The 17,236-nt window shown below is 48.5% G+C and overlaps 1 protein-coding gene across 1 annotated transcript in view; it reads right to left on the bottom strand.

The window, feature by feature from the left end:
- SEMA6D (semaphorin 6D) overlaps nucleotides 1–16,440 on the bottom strand; it is a 60,569-nt gene extending 44,129 nt beyond the window's left edge. The window contains exon 1 of the mRNA XM_075531643.1: nucleotides 16,213–16,440. The gene's annotated coding sequence lies outside the window, so the exon portion shown is untranslated. The remainder of the gene's footprint in view (nucleotides 1–16,212) is intronic.
- Between the last annotated feature and the right edge of the window lie 796 nt (nucleotides 16,441–17,236).

Here is a 17,236-nt window from a genome sequence, read left to right as displayed (position 1 = left end):
GACTTCAACTGCTGACCTTGAGGTTAGGAGCCCAATACGTGACCCACACTGTTCCCGGAGTGCCTTCAGAGAAATTTAGCGATGCATAAACAACAATACTTTATCACACAATGCTGAAATTGCTCCCACATCCATGAGAAGCCAAGAGTAATAGCCATGGGCCCATCTCTATTGAGGCTGTTTTAGGCTTCAGTCTAAGCATGTGATGCAGCTCTGTGCACGGAAATCGAGGGGAAGCGTGTTAGTTTTCGTAGAAAAACTGGTCTCTTGATCTGCTGGATTCTCATCTAGAATGTGCCAGTCTTCGTGAGGCCATAAAAAGGAGCTAGCTAGGACACACTTGATAGGCTAAGAATAAAAGAAAAGAAAGATGGAAGGCACTTGCGTTTTTGATGATATTGTTACCCCAACACACAAACCACCCCCTTCTTATGCCTTTCAATGATGTGACTTAATAAACTGTATTGTGCAAGCAATTTTGAGTTCAGTTTTATGTTATGTGTAGCCCAAAGCATTCAAATGATGACCGACTCAACCCCACGGAGCACTTAAATGTTTTCTAAGAACTGTCCTGGCCAATTTACACTCATTAGCCCCTAATTGATAACACATCTGTTTTTTTAGGATAAGTGGCATTATTTTCCCACTGTACACAAACAGAAACAAAGACAGACAGAAATGGAAGCTTTGCCTGATTTCTCTAATCCAGTAAACTGATAAGGTCAGGTGACAACGGACCTCTGTCTGATTGTAAAGTTTATCTTTTTAAGTCTCACTATATGTGCAGGTGTGTAAATCTCAGGATGTGTGTTTGTGGTGGTGTAGTGTTAAAACACATCTGTGCCTACACACCCATGGTAAGGTATTCTCTGCCTCAGCAAACATCACATTTTTTTGAGTCTAGTGTAAAAGGTTGGCAATGGTGAAAATACTTGCAACAGAATTAAGCAAATGGCAAGAGGTGAGTCACGTGATTATTGTCAAATTTCCCTATCCTTTGGAAATTAAGGTCTTCCTTCTCATAGGTTAAATCAAAAACAAACTCACTGCCAGCCGGTTTATTCAGACTCAGGGCGACCCTTGCAGCAGAGGGTGGAAGGGCCCCCTGTGGATTCCTGATACGGTCAACCTTGAAGGGAATACAAAGGCTCATCCCACTGAGAAGCTGGTGGGTTTGAAGGGCAGGCCTTGTGGTAAGCAGCCTAGCACATAACCACTCACGCACCTTTTTCAAACGCTCGTCTCACGGCTGTCTGAGCCATCACACCAGATGACCCCTGCCTTACAACACCAAGCTGTCCAAAGGCCATGTCCGACGCGGATGAGTTGTAAGGAATCTATCTACCTCTGAAGAAAACTCCGTCAAAGATGGTAAGTGGATTGCACAGTGGCTACCATAGTCCCACCTGTTCCATAGATGCTGCAAATCAATCAACGAAGGTGTTCTTTGTCCCGTATTTAGCCCTAGCTACGCAACTGCAGCAGCCACTGCAAACCAGCCAGGGAGAAATTCATTTGCCTTAACATTCTGTATGCTCAAAGGTGGATGGAATTTTAGGGTTATAACTGAAAATTACAGGGAAATTGTCCAATGGTAGTATATCAAGCCTGAAAGCTGAAATAGGTGCAATTACTGCTAACTGAAAATATTATCTATGTGCTTCTTAAAATAGAGCCTAAAATTATATTAGCAGCAATTAAGTTTAAGTGATCAGGAAAGAAAAGAGCAAGTGTAAAATGTAAAAGGGAAAGAATAAATTTATAAGTTGGAGCGTCTGTATGTTTGTCTCTTTATATAGATGCCTACGTAGCTCTTCATGAAGTTAATTAAACTCTCACTTAATGAAAAACTTAAAATTAATCAAATCACTCCTAGATTTGATTATACTATGTAGGTAATTGGAAATAGGAAGACAAATATAACATTGAGGACTCCTGTCACTAAGAAGTACTCTGGTGATCATTCGAGACTCTTTCTGCTGCCCGCTCCCAATCCACTTGGTTCTAAGAGGGAAACTGAGGCCAGGCAGGTCAGTGCCTCGACTTTAGATGTTTTGTTGGCCAATAACTGAGCTGCAGGTACTTGAGTGACGGTAAAGGTTAATGTACCTGCCTGTCTGGTCATCGAACAGTCGGCAGTTTGAGTCGACTCAGAGGTGCCTTGCAAGAATGCCTGGAAGAGCTATTTTGGAACAACGACTCATTGAAAACCCCAGGGGATATAGTTCAACATAGGTGGGGTCTCCTCGACATAGGTGGGGTCTCCTTGACTCAGGATCAACTCTGGGGCAACTGCCCAATAACCGTTAAGGTAATCCTAAATGTCTAAACTTCCAGCTTTTTGTGCTTAATCTTTTCTCAGACCTCCGAAGTGAGCTAACTGGCTGACACAAAGAAGATAAGGAGAGAGAAAGGGTAGGTAAGAGAGTTTGTGGGATGATTCTTGACAACTTTCTACAGTTCGTTAGAAACATCCTGGTTGGCCCCTGTAGACACTAAGCTGGAAACGTGACTGGTGTTGAGTATCAGTGGATGGGATAGCGCTGTCTCATCTGAGGTACCCATCCAATTAGCCAAGAGAGAGTGTCGGAGCCAGTAGAGGGTGGCCCAGCTTCCCTGCCATCTGTCTTCAGCCATCCTAGACTGAACTAGAAATGCCATTAAAAGACATTCGTATTGTCCAACAAGGCAGATATACTCTGGTTCCTAAACGTCACCCAGTGAAGATGACTGGATTCAGAGATTCTATATTTAGTCAATTAGATGAATAATGTTTCTACTGGGAAGAATAAATGGGTGACTACTATACATGATGCTATACATATATATGCAATAGACATACATATACAGGATGACTACACACATATAGGGCATGTGTGTGTGTATAGTGTGTATATATATACACATATTTTTTCCTCTACAGAACGATTTGAGGAGGTTGAGTGGGGGTCATTCATAGGGTCATTACGAATCAGAACTGACATGATTGCACTCTGTTTGGTTTTGGTTTTGGTGTCATTGATGGAAGGAGCCCTGGTGGCACAGCAGTTAAAGCATTGCTCCCTAGCCAAACGGTCTGCATTCAAAGCTACCAGTCACTTTGTGGGCAAACAATGTGCCAGTCTGCTTATGGGACGGTTTACAGTCTTGGGAACCCTGCAGGGCAGTCTGATTCTGCTGTGTAGGGTCTCGCTGTGTCAGAACAGACTCAGGAGCAGTGGCTTCATCGTTTGCGTAGGTGGTGAATGGTTGGGATGGAGGCCTAGGTTGTCAGACTTGAGTGTGAATTCTGACCTTGCTGCTGCGTGTTCCTAATAAGGCACTAAAGCAGTCAGAATAATGGGCACCCACTCAAAAAAATCTGTCTGCACCTGGAACCTGTCAATTTGTAAACAGGATTAATTGAACAACTTTAAAGTAGAAAGATTATCTAGAGCAGGGGTCCTCAAACTTTTTAAACAGGGGGCCAGTTCACAGTCCCTCAGACCATTGGAGGGCCAGACTATAGTTTTTTAAAAAAACAAACTATGAACAAATTCCTATGCACACTGCACATATCTTATTTTGAAGTAAAAAAACAAAATAGGCAAAAACACCCGGCGGGCTGGATAAATGTCCCCGCCGGGCCGCATGTGGCCCGCGGGCCATAGTTTGAGGAACCCCGATCGAGATTATGCAGGTGGGCTCAAAGTCATCACCACGGTCATTAAAAATGAAAGGAGACAGCAGAAAAGCCAGAGAAGGAGGTGTGGCAACAGAAACAGAGATCTGAATCATGCGACTGAAAATTTAGTAATAATTTTATCACCGGAGCAAGGACTGCACGTGCGCAAATGCAGCTGGGTTCCAGAAGTGGGAAACGACGAGGAACTGGATTCTCTCCTGGAGGCTTCAGGAAGAGCATATTCTTTCTGACATCTTGATTTTACCCAATACAACCAATTTATGGATTCTGACCTCCTCCAGAAATGAAAGACAATAAATATGCTTTGTTTTCTCAAAACTCACTGCCACCAAGTCAATCCTGTCTCACAGTGACCTTACAGGGCAGAAGGGAGTTGCCCGTGCGGGTTTCTGAGTCTAACTCTTTATGGGAGTGGAAAGCTTCATCTTTCTCCTGTGGAGCATGGGGTGACCTTGAGATTAGCAACCCAAAGCATAACCTAATAGGACACCTATGTTAGGTCACTAAAATCGTGGTAATATATTACAGCAGCAATAGGAAACTAACTGATACTTACTCCACGTTGGTATCCTGATCTATAAACCAGGAATAAAAAGGTGTCTTCCTTTAAGGCTGGTGTGAGGGTTCTACAAGAATGCAGATAAAGCATTTCAGTGTTTGGCACCGATTAAGAACTCACTAAATGTTCTCTGTCATTTATGCGTATGATATCATCAAATAGAGTGTGAGTTTATATATTGTTGATTATAACAAACAGTAATTCCATAAGGCATAACTCATCCTACCAGCATGATGCCTTACATCTGAGCAATGCTTATCTGGTTTTTGCAAAGCACTTCCGTGCACATTATGTTCCTAGATGCTCACGTTCACTGTGGGAGAAGAAGGGGCATCTACACATGCAAAGGCTGAGCCTCTGAGGGGCCAGTGCTTTATCTAGGTCATGGACATTCTTAATCGAGGCTGGCATTCAGATCTTCTCATCCCAAATACAATATACTCTCAGCCTCACCCTGGGCTCGAAAACACAGATGCATTCCATCGTTGAATCTTAATAGAGAAAACCTGACTCACTGCCATCTCGTCTCCCAAGATGTCTCCTGCTCTTAACCAACCCCTTTCTTTGGGCCAGAGCTTGCAAAGCACGGAGACTCATGGGTTCCAACTCACGGGGACATTGGAGGGCACAAGAGGGTTTCCAAAGTTGTAAGTATTCAGGGGGTTGGATAGCCTAATTATCCCCCAATCCCCATGGGTTGATGCTGCCGGTCAAGCAAGTAGCAGGCCAAGCCTCAAACCACTACACCACCAAGGCGCCTTTGACTCTTAATAATACAAAAGCAAACTCACTGCCATCAAGTCAATTGTGGCTCGCAGTGACCCTCTAGGACAGAGTAGAACTGCCCCGTGGGGTTCCGAGACTGTAACACGAGGCCAGTGTAGAATGACCCATCTTTCTGCGACATGGCAATTGGGGTTTAGACCTTCCCAACGGGTAACCACTCCACCTCCGGGGCTCCTCTTGACTCTTCACAGGAAACGAAAATGCTAAAGACAGTGATGATAGGGTGTTCACCTCCAAACAGATCATTTCCCAGGTGGTCTCAGGAGATGGGAGTTCTATGCCAGGGACCCCAGACTGCCTCTTCCAGAAGCAGCGCCCGTAGTCTCTCGAACGCATCGAGTCAATTGTGCCAACCACAAGGGGACCAATTGCATCCTGACCGCCGCAGCAGGCAATCACCTTATGCCCTGAAGCATGAAGTTTGATTACCCTTATCTCAGTTTATCCTTAAATCACAAAGCATTGCTATGAATCCTGGCCCAGGAGTCCATTCAGGATATGATATAGGCCGGTCAGCAGAAATAGCCGAGTTCGCTTCTTCTTTCTTAATTTCTGCTCACTGTGAAGATCTTTTGCGCACTGGCAAGGGATGAAAAAATAAGACCTTCTTCAGCTTTGAGCGCATTTTATATCTTTCTTTGCCCTTTCACGAGCTAGCCAGGGTGTCTCCCACGCATAACCAGAGGCCTCCGCTCCAAGCAGTAGTCTGCGGACCAGCACTGAAGTCTTGCTTGGACTGGCTTCTGCCTCTTAGGTGCCAAGTGCTTTGCAGACGCACTGATGTTTGAAAGCCATCGGGTACAAGAGGGTACCTTTACTCCATGAGAGGTCAAGGGTCAACTAACATGAACCATCTAGGGCAGTGGCTCTCAACCTTCCTCATGCTGCGACCCTTTAATACAGTTCCTCATGTGATGGTGACCCCCCCAAACCATAAAACTATTTTCATTGCTACCTCATCACTGTTATGAATCGGGTGACCCCATGAAAGGGTCATTCGACCCCCAAAGGGGTTCTGACCCACAGGTTGAGAACCGCTGATCTAGGGTGTTGGTTTAAAAAAGTAGCTTCCTGGGCCTCAATCTGGACTAAGCAAAGTTGACTGCCTCTTCAGAGCCAGGACCCTATGGATCTGGGTTCGATCCCAAAGGCGTGTGATGATTTTGAACATCGAGATTAACTGATGGAGAACAAAGACGAGGGTGGAAAGGAGGGTGCCTAATTTCTCCAGAGGAGCTCATTGTCCACTAGCATAGACTACATCCCGATCGCCTGCATTTCTTTGTTCTGAGACACAACCAACCAGGAAAGCAGAACTCTGATACCATAGCATCTCGGGTAGAGAGTTGCAACCAGTGGCCAAGGTCTGGGCACCGCCTGCCAAGCTCTCCTTTCTAATCTGGACCTATAGCGAGTAGAGTGGGTGGGGATGTGGAGTAGCTGGTTATAGAAGTGGATCCAAGGTTTATAGATCGATTAAAAGAATATGAGCAAGTCACATATGAAAAGACAGCACAGCATCGCGGCTCTGAAAAGCCAGATTGCATTTATATTTATTCAACGGACACTAAGACACACACACACACACACACACACACATCACTCACTACATGCCAAGCAGTCTTCTAAGTGCTTCCCAAATATTAATTCATGTATGTCTCTCAACCATCAGACGAGGTGGGTACTGCTGTCATCCCCTACCTTTTATATAGGAGAACGCAGGCCCACAAAGGTTAAGGAATGTGCGTTTAAGAGCACCCAGCACCTCAGTCACACAGCTACGGCTGGCTATTGCTACGCTGTGTCTTATGGACACGAGTCCCCTGGTTCTAGGTATTCACCAGGTAGATAAATTGTTTGACCCCGGATAACTTACTTAAGCCTCTCTGTGCTTTGTTGTCCTCGAGTGTAAGTAAACTTAACTATTATATTTACAATGGAACTGAGCTTAAAAGACGCTGACTTAGAATGCAAACTTCAAACCGTGCCAGGCACATCGTAAACTTTTAATAGGTGGGTGCTCTTAGTAAGCTATTAGTAATACACACTCGGGGCTGGCACAAGGATTAGATAACATTTGAAGCACTAGCCACAGCAAGCACGTAGTAAATGCTGGCTGGCTGTTATTATTAGTCAAGCTGAACTAGGCTGGTTTATTTTAGGTCTTGTTTGGAAGGCAAGTGTGCGCCACAAGGCGAGGCAGTCTGTCCTTCACATCAACAAGAGACTGGGTAGGAGCCAGACCAATTACTAAGCTCAACAGGTTCTCTGCTTCACACAATTGGAATATTCCTGAAAGTTCCCGGTATTGAATTTGTAGATGCTGACTTCTTTTCCCTACGGGCCGATTTTTTAATTTCTGATTGATCATGAATTGGCAGTGGTTCTGCGCTTCCTAAGACAGCCTGTTATGTAACTCTGGACTTGTAAAACACTTAAATATACCAAGGAAAATTGAACCACTGGGCTCAGCTTTTTTTGGCAGGGCAATTGTCTTGATTAATCCCAAAGACAACTCTTTCTCTTAGTTGTCATTTATTTGGTGTTCTTGTGAACATACTCGTGCTGTCCAGAGCTTCGGATCTTTCCTCTCATCGAGCTTGCCACCTCCACTATGAGGTGGCAGCATGGACTGGCTATCATTTGCATCAATTTAAGGGATGCGTAATGGCATAGAAAGCCCTAGGCACTAATAGCCCGACTCAGGTCAGGGATGGAGGTTGGAGGGGGCAGGGGAATCCTTACAGAGAAGCCAAAACAGTTGGATGGCAGTTGATGATAACCACAAAAAAATCTAACAGACAAAGCAAACAAACTCACTGCCATTGAGTCAATTGTGACTCATGGCAACCCTATAAAACGGAGTAGAAGAGCCTCATTATGGCAGTATAAAGACTCATCTTTGCCCAGCGGAGGTACTGGTGGTTACAGATAGCCAGCCAACTGGCAACCACTACACCACCAGGGCTCCCCAGTTGACAGGGTGGGTTTACCAAAAAAGCTCAGACTCAAGAAAGTGTACTCAATCACCCGATCGCCCATCACTCAATATCATGGATGGGATTCCCCAAATGGATAAGCTGGGAACATTCCAGCTCACTTGCCTCCCCCATTGCCACCACTCAGAAAAAGACGTCCGTAGTTCCACACTCATTATTTGTATAGTCATTAAAACCAAACAAACAAACCTGTATCTTGAAAATTATCAACAGGAAGTGGAACCAACCCTTTCACTCTTATATCTGCTAGGTCTACATGCGTCACCCCCTCGGTTAGCTTTCAGTGGTGAACATTCCATATAACTTCCGCAAGCCTGCAGTCGCCTGAGCTCCTACACCTCAACTCTAGTAAGGCTCACCCTCTCGAGAGGTTTCTGCTCTCTTCTGGAAGTCCTGTATCCACATCCCTCTCGTGGTGTTTCTGTTAGGTGCCAACTCACGGAAAATGCTGATGGGTCACCATTCTACGTACACAGGATTGTACTGTTGTGACCTGTGCGTTTTCACTGGCCGGTTTTGTTGGAAGTAGATAACCAACCCTTTATTCCTATCCCACATACATCGAGAAGCGTTGCTGCAGCATATTCTGCACCACAGCAACATGCAAGCCCCTGCTGACAGATTGGTTCTCAGCTGTGCATGAGGGACATGGCCCGACCCACCAAGACCTCATCTCTCACTTACTCCACTAAACACACACACACACACACACACACACACACACACAATTTGTTCCATTTTATAGAGTGTTTGTCTAAGGTCTTTTTCCGTTAAAACAGCTCTGCTGCAATACTCTCATTTGACGCAACTAAGCAACTCTGCAGGATCAGGAGCTGTGTTGCTGGACATTTTATGGCAAACCATGTAATCTCTTAAGGCAGTGTTCCCCCATTGGTAGCTGAATGATTTGGGGTTCTTAGTTCCGATCACAGAGCAATCTACTGACTCTCCACCAGACTGATCGTAATCATATTGATGCTGGCAACCAGGGGCCATCAGCCAAATGTCTGGCACAACAGAGCAGAGAGAGACAGTCAGTTCACATTGGTGGACTGCCTGCCAAACTGCCTTTCACACCTGAAATGCAAGTCCATCTGGAGTCAGGACTTACACGGGTCCACTGACCTAGGCGCCCACAGCCTCAGCCTAAGCTGTTCTCTATGCCTGGAATGCCCTCCCGCTCATCACCTCCCCCACGCCCCCTCACTGTCCACCTGTCTAACCCCTACCTAGTCAAGGACCAGCTCAAATATCACTGGGCTCCACAAAGCCTTCCCTGACCACCCTAGCCAAAAATAAGCTGGCCCGCTTCTCAATGTCCATAGCTCTGGCCCTTAAAATCCTGGCCATTTGATTAGGGCTCCTTGTGGACCTCCTCTTTTCTATCCCGCTCCCTGGGGTCCTGCAGCTGCGGAATCTTGGCGTGTTCCTCTTTGAAGCTTCTTCCCACCCCACTTGTATGGAGGAGACACTTGAGCCAAGCCCAAGGAACAAATGGTCCCCGGCCGTGGCTAAAGCAGAAGCAGCTCTGGGATCCTTCCTTTCTTCTCCCTCTCCTTTTTTGGGGGAGGGAGGGGAGCTTTGAAACATAATTTTATTTGCTCAAGCAAGGACTCAGAAGAGGCTTGGGAATGAATGCACTGATAAATGCAAACCACTATCGGTTTTTTGTTGTTGTTGTTCTTTTAATTTCCAGAGATCCTTAGAGCGAGTTGGGTCTACAGCAACATCAGCCCTGCAGGAGTCTGATCCCCCAGTTTGCTAACAGTGCGTTCCTGGGGCCTGGAGTGTTATTTTCTCCAAGAGTTTCATCTGCTCTGGTTGGTAGGTGTCAATTCCTCTACTGACAGTAGTCGACTCCTGGCTTTACTTTAAAATACACACTCTAATAATAGGCAGAGTAATGGAAGGACTTCCTGAGACCTTATTATACATGTACGAGCATATTGGATGCTTTAAGAACCCGTATTTCCTTCGCTTAAATAGATGTTGAAAAACTTAAATCTCAGTATGGTGTGTAGTGGTTAGGTTCTAATTGTTTGGTCTCTTTCTCTCAGAATCTTGAAAAACCAACCAACCAACTGATGCTGGGTGGTGACAATTTCTCCATCTCTCTGGCTACTCATATAGGGGAAGGGCTTATTTTTTTTTCCTGCCAGCGTAACTAAGAGAAAATGGACATTCCCATGTAATACATAGTCAGACGTCAGAAATCCACCTTCCAGCCTGGTGCCGCTCTTGTCTGAACAGCTTTCACTCTCTTTGTGGATGGGGCCCATAGATACTCCCGGGGAATGGACAGGGTGCACACTGCATCGTCCCCTGCCAAGATCAGGGAAATGAATGCCAATCGCACTGGGACGCTGAAGCACCTTTAGGGAGAGAGTGACGGATACTGCCCTTTGTCCTATGCCTCTGTCATCTTTCCCAGGAAGGCCTTGCACGGAGAAACATGGTGGAGGAAGGCGCTTGTCTAGGGCACTTGGAAAGAGAAGGGTGTCCTAATTATTTGGCCGACAAGAATGAAAATGGAAGGGCCCAAATATGATTCCGTTTAGGGAAAGGTGAAGATTTAAGAGCATAGCCATACTGTACCTATATCACTTCATTCTGTATAAATATTTCAAAACCACGAGAAAGCGCTCCATATGGCACCTAGAACTCAGTAAAGCGACCAGCAATAAACCTTCAGTGGCTGAATTGTTATGCTTTCCTTCTCCCTTTCTCCACTCACCTCCTCCTCCCAGTTTTCTCTCTCCACCTCCCAGCTATTTTGTGAATGTTTTCATGAACGTCAGGGGGAGGACAGGAGACTAGCTAACATCCACCAAACCGTGAGACCATCACCCCTCCTCTCATCCAACATCCAAAGCAGAATTCCTCACTCTACAAGTTATTTCAAAAACAAAACAGAAAAAAACTGGTCACATAATCTTACAAATGAACCCGCCTAAGAGACAACATTCTTGCCTAATAAGCAATAAGTCCTGCTAACAACGATCTGCTCGAAAAACAAGAAGGCAAACAAGCGAGTGAAAAATGAAAGAAGGCATTAGACATGAATCATAGATGTGGGGATATCACATGGTATTGTGAAAAAAAGATAAAGCAACTGACAAGTGTCATTCACCCAGGAACTAGACAAGATCTTACCCTGTTTTCAGACATGTGGAATCAAAGTCTACACTCTGTCTTAGCCAAAAGTCTGGGAAGCAATTGTGAATCAGAGTCTAAAGTCAAGTTCACTTCTTCCTACCCCTTTTAATATAGACTGAGGTCTGGGATGAGCCTTGATAGAAAGACTCCTGCTGACTCTGTAACGAGGAGCCCTGGTCGTATCCCCATTAAGCCCATGGCCACTGACCACCAGGTGGATGGATCGAACCCACTCCACGGCTCAGAGGAAGAAAAGACTCGTGTTTTTCTCCTGTGAAGCTGACAGCCCACAGGCAGTTTTACACTACATGCAAGGTGGCTGTGAGTCAGAGTTGACTGGACTCAAAGGCGCCCAACAACAACTCTGTAACTGGTCGTTTCACCATCAATCAGGGAGGCTTGGTGGTGCAGCAGCGGGTAAAGCCTTAGGCTGCTCACCGAAAGGTTGGTGGCTCAAACCCACCAACTACTCCGCAGGAAACAGATGAAGCAACGCGCTTCTGTAAAGACTTGGCCTCAGCCATTCGAAGGCGCAGTTCTCTCGGCCTTCCAGGGTCCCTATGCATCAGAATCGACTCGGTGGCTGTCAGCTTGGTTTGGGTTCCAATCGTCATTCCCAATCAACTTGAGGGCACACAGCAACACTTCTGTAATCCTGATCAGCAAGCCTCATGAGGCTTTGCTGGGGGTCTTATCAGGCTGGGGCAGGCCCCCGCTCAAGTGGGACATGTTACCCAAGGCAATCAGGTGGGGCTTCTTTTTCTGTAGGTGCGCCCCTAGAGCCAGATGAGGGGCCAGGCACAGGTTGCCAAACAATGCAATCTCCCCGTTCTGGGTGTTAACTTTAGTTACCACAGCTCGACAATGCTGCCAGTGACGTGGAAGGAAAAATTGCTGTAGCCAGCTGTGCTGTTCACAGTCGGATGGATTCTGTGTAGCTCCAAATGGTGACGGAGCCAGCAGCCTGTTGTAGCCAAGGACAGGATGATGGATGATCTACATACTGAATCCAAGTGGAGCCAATGGCAGAAGTTCACTTCAGGGTTGTTAAAATGCTAATCTGGGCGAATTAACAAAAGCCTAACAGAAAAGAAAAGTTTGAGAATAAGGAGGCCTCATCTGGTTATCTGGGTGGACCACTGATTTGATTCACAGTGGGCTCCCTAAATGGATGTCTTTCAAAGTCAGAACAGTTAGTTTTCTTGTTGGGAGAAATGAAAGCGGCTTCAACTCTCAGCTGTGCTGCCTCCATGGTCAGGGTCTCAGGATGAGAACTCAGCCTAGGGACGGCTGCACCAACTGGAAAGTGTGCCCAGTATCGGTTTGTGACTTCTGTTCTCTCCATGTGTCGTGGAATAAATCAAAACACATACTCTTTTATTTTTTCTCTCTCTCATCTAAAAGTTGGCAGCGGTTCCCAAAATAAACAGCGACCAGCGCCATGGACGTTGGTAGATTTTAACTGGATGTTCTCATTCCCGCGATCCACAGCAAACCAGGGTTGTAACTCTTGGGAGAGTTTCAATCTGTGAATTGTTACTAACAGTACCATGAATCATTAGCATTCAAGGGGGAGGCCCGAGACACCTTAAGTAACTGGTAGGGCTCATCTTGCTGGAAAAGATCGAGGATACAACAATATGCTTCAAAAGACAGGTGGCTGATTACTGGTCTTGTCCAGTCATTCACTTGGCCATCCTTGATTTCTTTTCATTCTTGCTCAAGTTGAACATACAAAAACATATCCTGCTCATCTGGCAGTGGAACATGGGCTCGGGCAGTACCTTGAAAATGACAGGTACACCCAGTTCGCATCCCTCAACACCCTCCTGCTTTGCTATGAAGGAGCCAGTCTTGAAAGTGCAACCTTAAAGTATCTTAATTGAAATAAAAGACAATCTCTTATCCAGCTAAGGGAGGAGTTCACTCACCTCCTATGGTTACACCAATAACGGTTAGGCAGCCAGCCAGGCTCTCCACTCTGTGAAATGCATCAGGAGGGTGAAAAATGACCCTGATTCAGATGCTTTATTTCATTCTCAGTATCTTAGTGAACTTCACAGGCGAGAACAATGACTAAGCTAATTACCGCAGTTCATTACCATGGAGCAGAAAGGAGTGAAGAACTCCACTTTCAGTAAGTCCTTAGTCATTATAAACTTCTTTATGATCCAAAGCTCAAGCTCGGGTTCCCTTGTTGCCCATGTGTCTCTCAAGCCACAGAAACCACAGCATGTGATGCAGGGCCCCGCTTTACCCAGATCTCAGTTACTGGACAGATCCTTCCTGGCACAGGGAGCCCAAGTCCGCTGCAAGTCTACGTTGCCTTCACGCTAAGGACTAACAGGTTTACATCACAGCCATCTTTCAATGCCATCAAACCAGGGGAGACATGACCAGATGGTGTTATTAGAGGGCACCCCCAAAAAAAGATGGGCAGGCAGACTGCCCACAAATCTAAATCAAACTCCCGTTAGCCAGCTGTCTGGTGATGCGGGAGTCACAATATCCCTGGTACATTCTCCTGCATCACCACGTTGCTTGAAAGGATTCTCTCTGTAGCACCCCTAGTAGAAGGAGTTGGCAGGATCTAGGAAGACATGGCTGGCAATCAATCGTTCATCTAAGTGACATATGCCTATGAAAGAAAGCCGCCCGCTTCCTGACACGTTTTGGAAATCCGAGGGTTATCTGTTTAGCTTTGGGAGCACCCGCTAAGGAGATGAATCCAATGACAGACGCCAACTAGAAAACACACAAAACTCAACTACGGCCGACTGGGAGTTTATTTAACATAAGACGTGGAAACAAATAGTTATATAGACCAAAACCTCAGCGCTTATCTGGCAAATTCTATTTATCTAAACCCGGGTAAGTGTTTATGTAATATCTGCCAACCTGACAAGATACGCCTGCCACTCACAACATTAAACATGACTACACACAACTTAATTTCCCAAGTTAGATACTGATGATGGTGAGGAAACCATTTTATAAAGCAGCATCAAGATCTATTGTCTCTAAGCACCAAAACGCTAGTAAACTCCTCACTCTAAGCCAGCTCTATCTTTTAATTCTAGCAAGAAAATTCTTGGGGAGTGGGGGAATCCTTAAACAGGCACCTGCCCTACTCTGAGAGACCATACCAGTTCCGGAACGTGTAAACCTTCTCTTGGGGCGTCAGCCTTCATAATAAAGACAAGAATCCAACGTATTGGCTCAAATAACCGAGTGCATGGAAAGGCGATTTGTAAAACACGCTCACACTTCTTACCGCAGACTTACAGAGGAAGTAGCCAGAAGTTCTTGAGAAAATTGCTCTAGACACGCTCCCCCGCCCCCCCCCCACCTCCAGGAACCCAAACACTACCTTTCTTTTTGAAGGAGACCGGGTCCACTTACTGTTTGCAAGACCACGTATCCCTAAGGATTTGCAATCTCTGCTATGAATGACAAGCACCCGGCTGAGGGCGGTGAGGGGTGGGGATGCTGACCTAACAGGTAAGGCCTCGGAACTGGGAGGGCCTGGGTCCTCTACGTGCTACAATGCACGACCTTACAGCCAGCCTCCCCCCCAGCCACCCCACCCCGGGGCGTCTAGTACTTTTACAAGCTTAGGGGTTAAACCCTCCCTGGGTCGCTCTAGTGCCTGGAGTCTTCCAAGCCCACATCGCGCCTACACTGGCTAGTCCTTTATGACCTTTCCATTGAATCCTAGAGTTCTACATAATAGAAGCTTTAAACGCTTCGAAATTGCCCCCCAGCGGGCTGCCGGATCAGGCTTGGCAGCCTGGGGACCGACCTCAGGGCCCTCAGGATGGGGAATAAAAGTTTCCCTACCTGCCTCCTCACCTTCCCCCGCGCCCCCCCTCACAGTCCGCTACTGCAGACCGAGGCGGCGGCTCCCTCCCAGCGGCCGGACGCGGCGAAGGGGCTCATGCAAAATTGACTCTTCCTTATTTGTTCCTATCCATAATTGATGGGGAGACGCGAGCGGAACGCATCTCAGCGCCGGGCTCCGGCCGCCTGGCGGATACCCAGTCCAAGACGCTTCCGTAAACCATTTCCAGCGGGAGAACAAAGCACGGAAAGTTGCCGGGGAGAGTGGCTGCGAGCGGCGGCCCGGCCCCGGGTGGACAGTGGGGGGTGGGCACGGGCAGCTCCGGGGTCCCCAGCCCGCCCGCGGCGGCGCGCTCGGCCAGCACGGGCAGGGGGGCAGGTGGGAAGTGGCTGCCCTCCCGGAGGGAGCGGATCCGAGCCTGGGGGTGGGGAGGCCAAGTCGCTGCCGCCCCCGCCCGTCCACCGGAGGGGCGACTGCGAGCTGTCTACCCCGGGGCGCACTGACAGCTAGCTGGGCGGCTGCGCTCCTGGTCTGGGAGCCGCTCGGATCCCCAAGGCTGCGCCGCGTCCCTGCTCCCCAGGGCCCACCAGGGCCCGCTGCCAGCCCGACCCCCGCTGCCTGGGCGTCCGCTCCGGGGTGACCGGCAGGAAGGGGCGGCCGATCTGCAGCCAGCATCTCCGGCCTCGGCTGCGCTGTCGCGGGCCGCCGCTGGAGACGTGGTGCCCGGGACCCAGCGAGCTCCAGCTCTGGCTGACAATGCGCGGGGAGCGCCGAGCGGGCGCTGCCCGGCAAGAAACTTTTAGGAGCCCCCTCCCTCGGCTTTTTATTTATTTATTTAAAGGAAGGTGCACGGTGGCGGAGGGTCAAGTCCAAGTCGCCCCTCCCCCAAACATCCAGCTGGGCCCGCGTTGACCGGTCCCCCCCAGCTCTCCAGTTCTCTGCCTGTCCCTCGCACGGCGGGCGGAGAGACCTGCTTGGAAAAGACATCAACTCTCCAGCGACACGCCACACACACACACACACACACACACACACACACACACACACAATCACACACGCACACACACTGACACGCACGCACTTGCGCGCGCTCACAGGCTACGAGCCAGGCTCGGAGGATCCGGGTCCGATCCCCCCCCATCGGACGTCCCCAACATCAGCCAATTTTTAAAAAGACTCGTCTTACCTCATGGGGAGAGGCTGGTCTAAGAAACTAGGAAAGGCTGGTCCCGCTCCGGGGGGCGGCGAGGGTGGCAATAAAGGCAAAATGTCACATCGATCTAGTCCTCGGGCGCCTTAGGTTTGCGTTTCTTCCATGTAATCCTGCAACGCGCCCCCACCGGTCCCGGCTGCAGCGATCGCGGCGGCGGCGGGGCCGAGCCGGAGCCAAACAAACCGCGGCTCGGCAAATGGTGTAATTCGATCCATCCCCGCGCGCGTCCGTCCGTCCGTCAGAGGAGCCCGAGCTCCGCTCCCTCCCCGCGCGCCGCGGCGGGCGGCGCGGCTCCCACCCCCGGGCGCGGACGGTAGGAGGCGCGGGCGGCCGGGCGCTCTCCCCTGGGCCGGCGCGCAGCCCGCAGGCCCCCTCCCCGGCGCCGCCGCCCCGCTGACCCCGCGGTGGCCCGGGCGTCCCTCCTCCGGGCGCACGCTCCTTCTCCCACCGGCGAGGAGCCGCTCGGGCCAGCGTCTCCCCGGGGCCCGGCTCCCAGCTCGCCGCGGCCGCTGCAGCCTTTGCCTGCCGCCCGCCCTCCGTTACCTCCTGGGCTGCCTCGCTCCCTTTTCCCGGGGCCGTCTTCCAAACATCCAGAGGACAAATCATTGCAGCTCAGAGGAGCTGTCGGTCCGTGAAGTTCTGCCTTAGTTTTGAGGTCCAAGTTGTTTTTCCCTTTCCGTATTTTTTTTTTTTTGACGCACATCCTCATAAACCCGCCCCCACCTTACCCCTGATATGTGTATACACACACACACACACACACACACACACACGTTTCTCTGTATAACCACTAAGCCAAACAGCTGGGGAGACGCAAACACTGCTTTATCTTTGTAAAATAGAGGAATTGCCTGCGAAAAATCCCATTTCTGCTTTGAATGAAAGCCATTCCGTACAGTATAATTTTGCGGGCTAATGAGCCGCGTTTCCAGGCAAGTGTTTCGTGTACTATGTTGTGGGAGAGATGAAAATGTCCTTGAAGTGACATCATTGACAA

This window comes from Tenrec ecaudatus, chromosome 14 (genome assembly GCF_050624435.1).
Source record: "Tenrec ecaudatus isolate mTenEca1 chromosome 14, mTenEca1.hap1, whole genome shotgun sequence".
NCBI lineage: Eukaryota > Metazoa > Chordata > Mammalia > Afrosoricida > Tenrecidae > Tenrec > Tenrec ecaudatus.
This window is presented reverse-complemented; position numbering and strand designations above follow the sequence as displayed.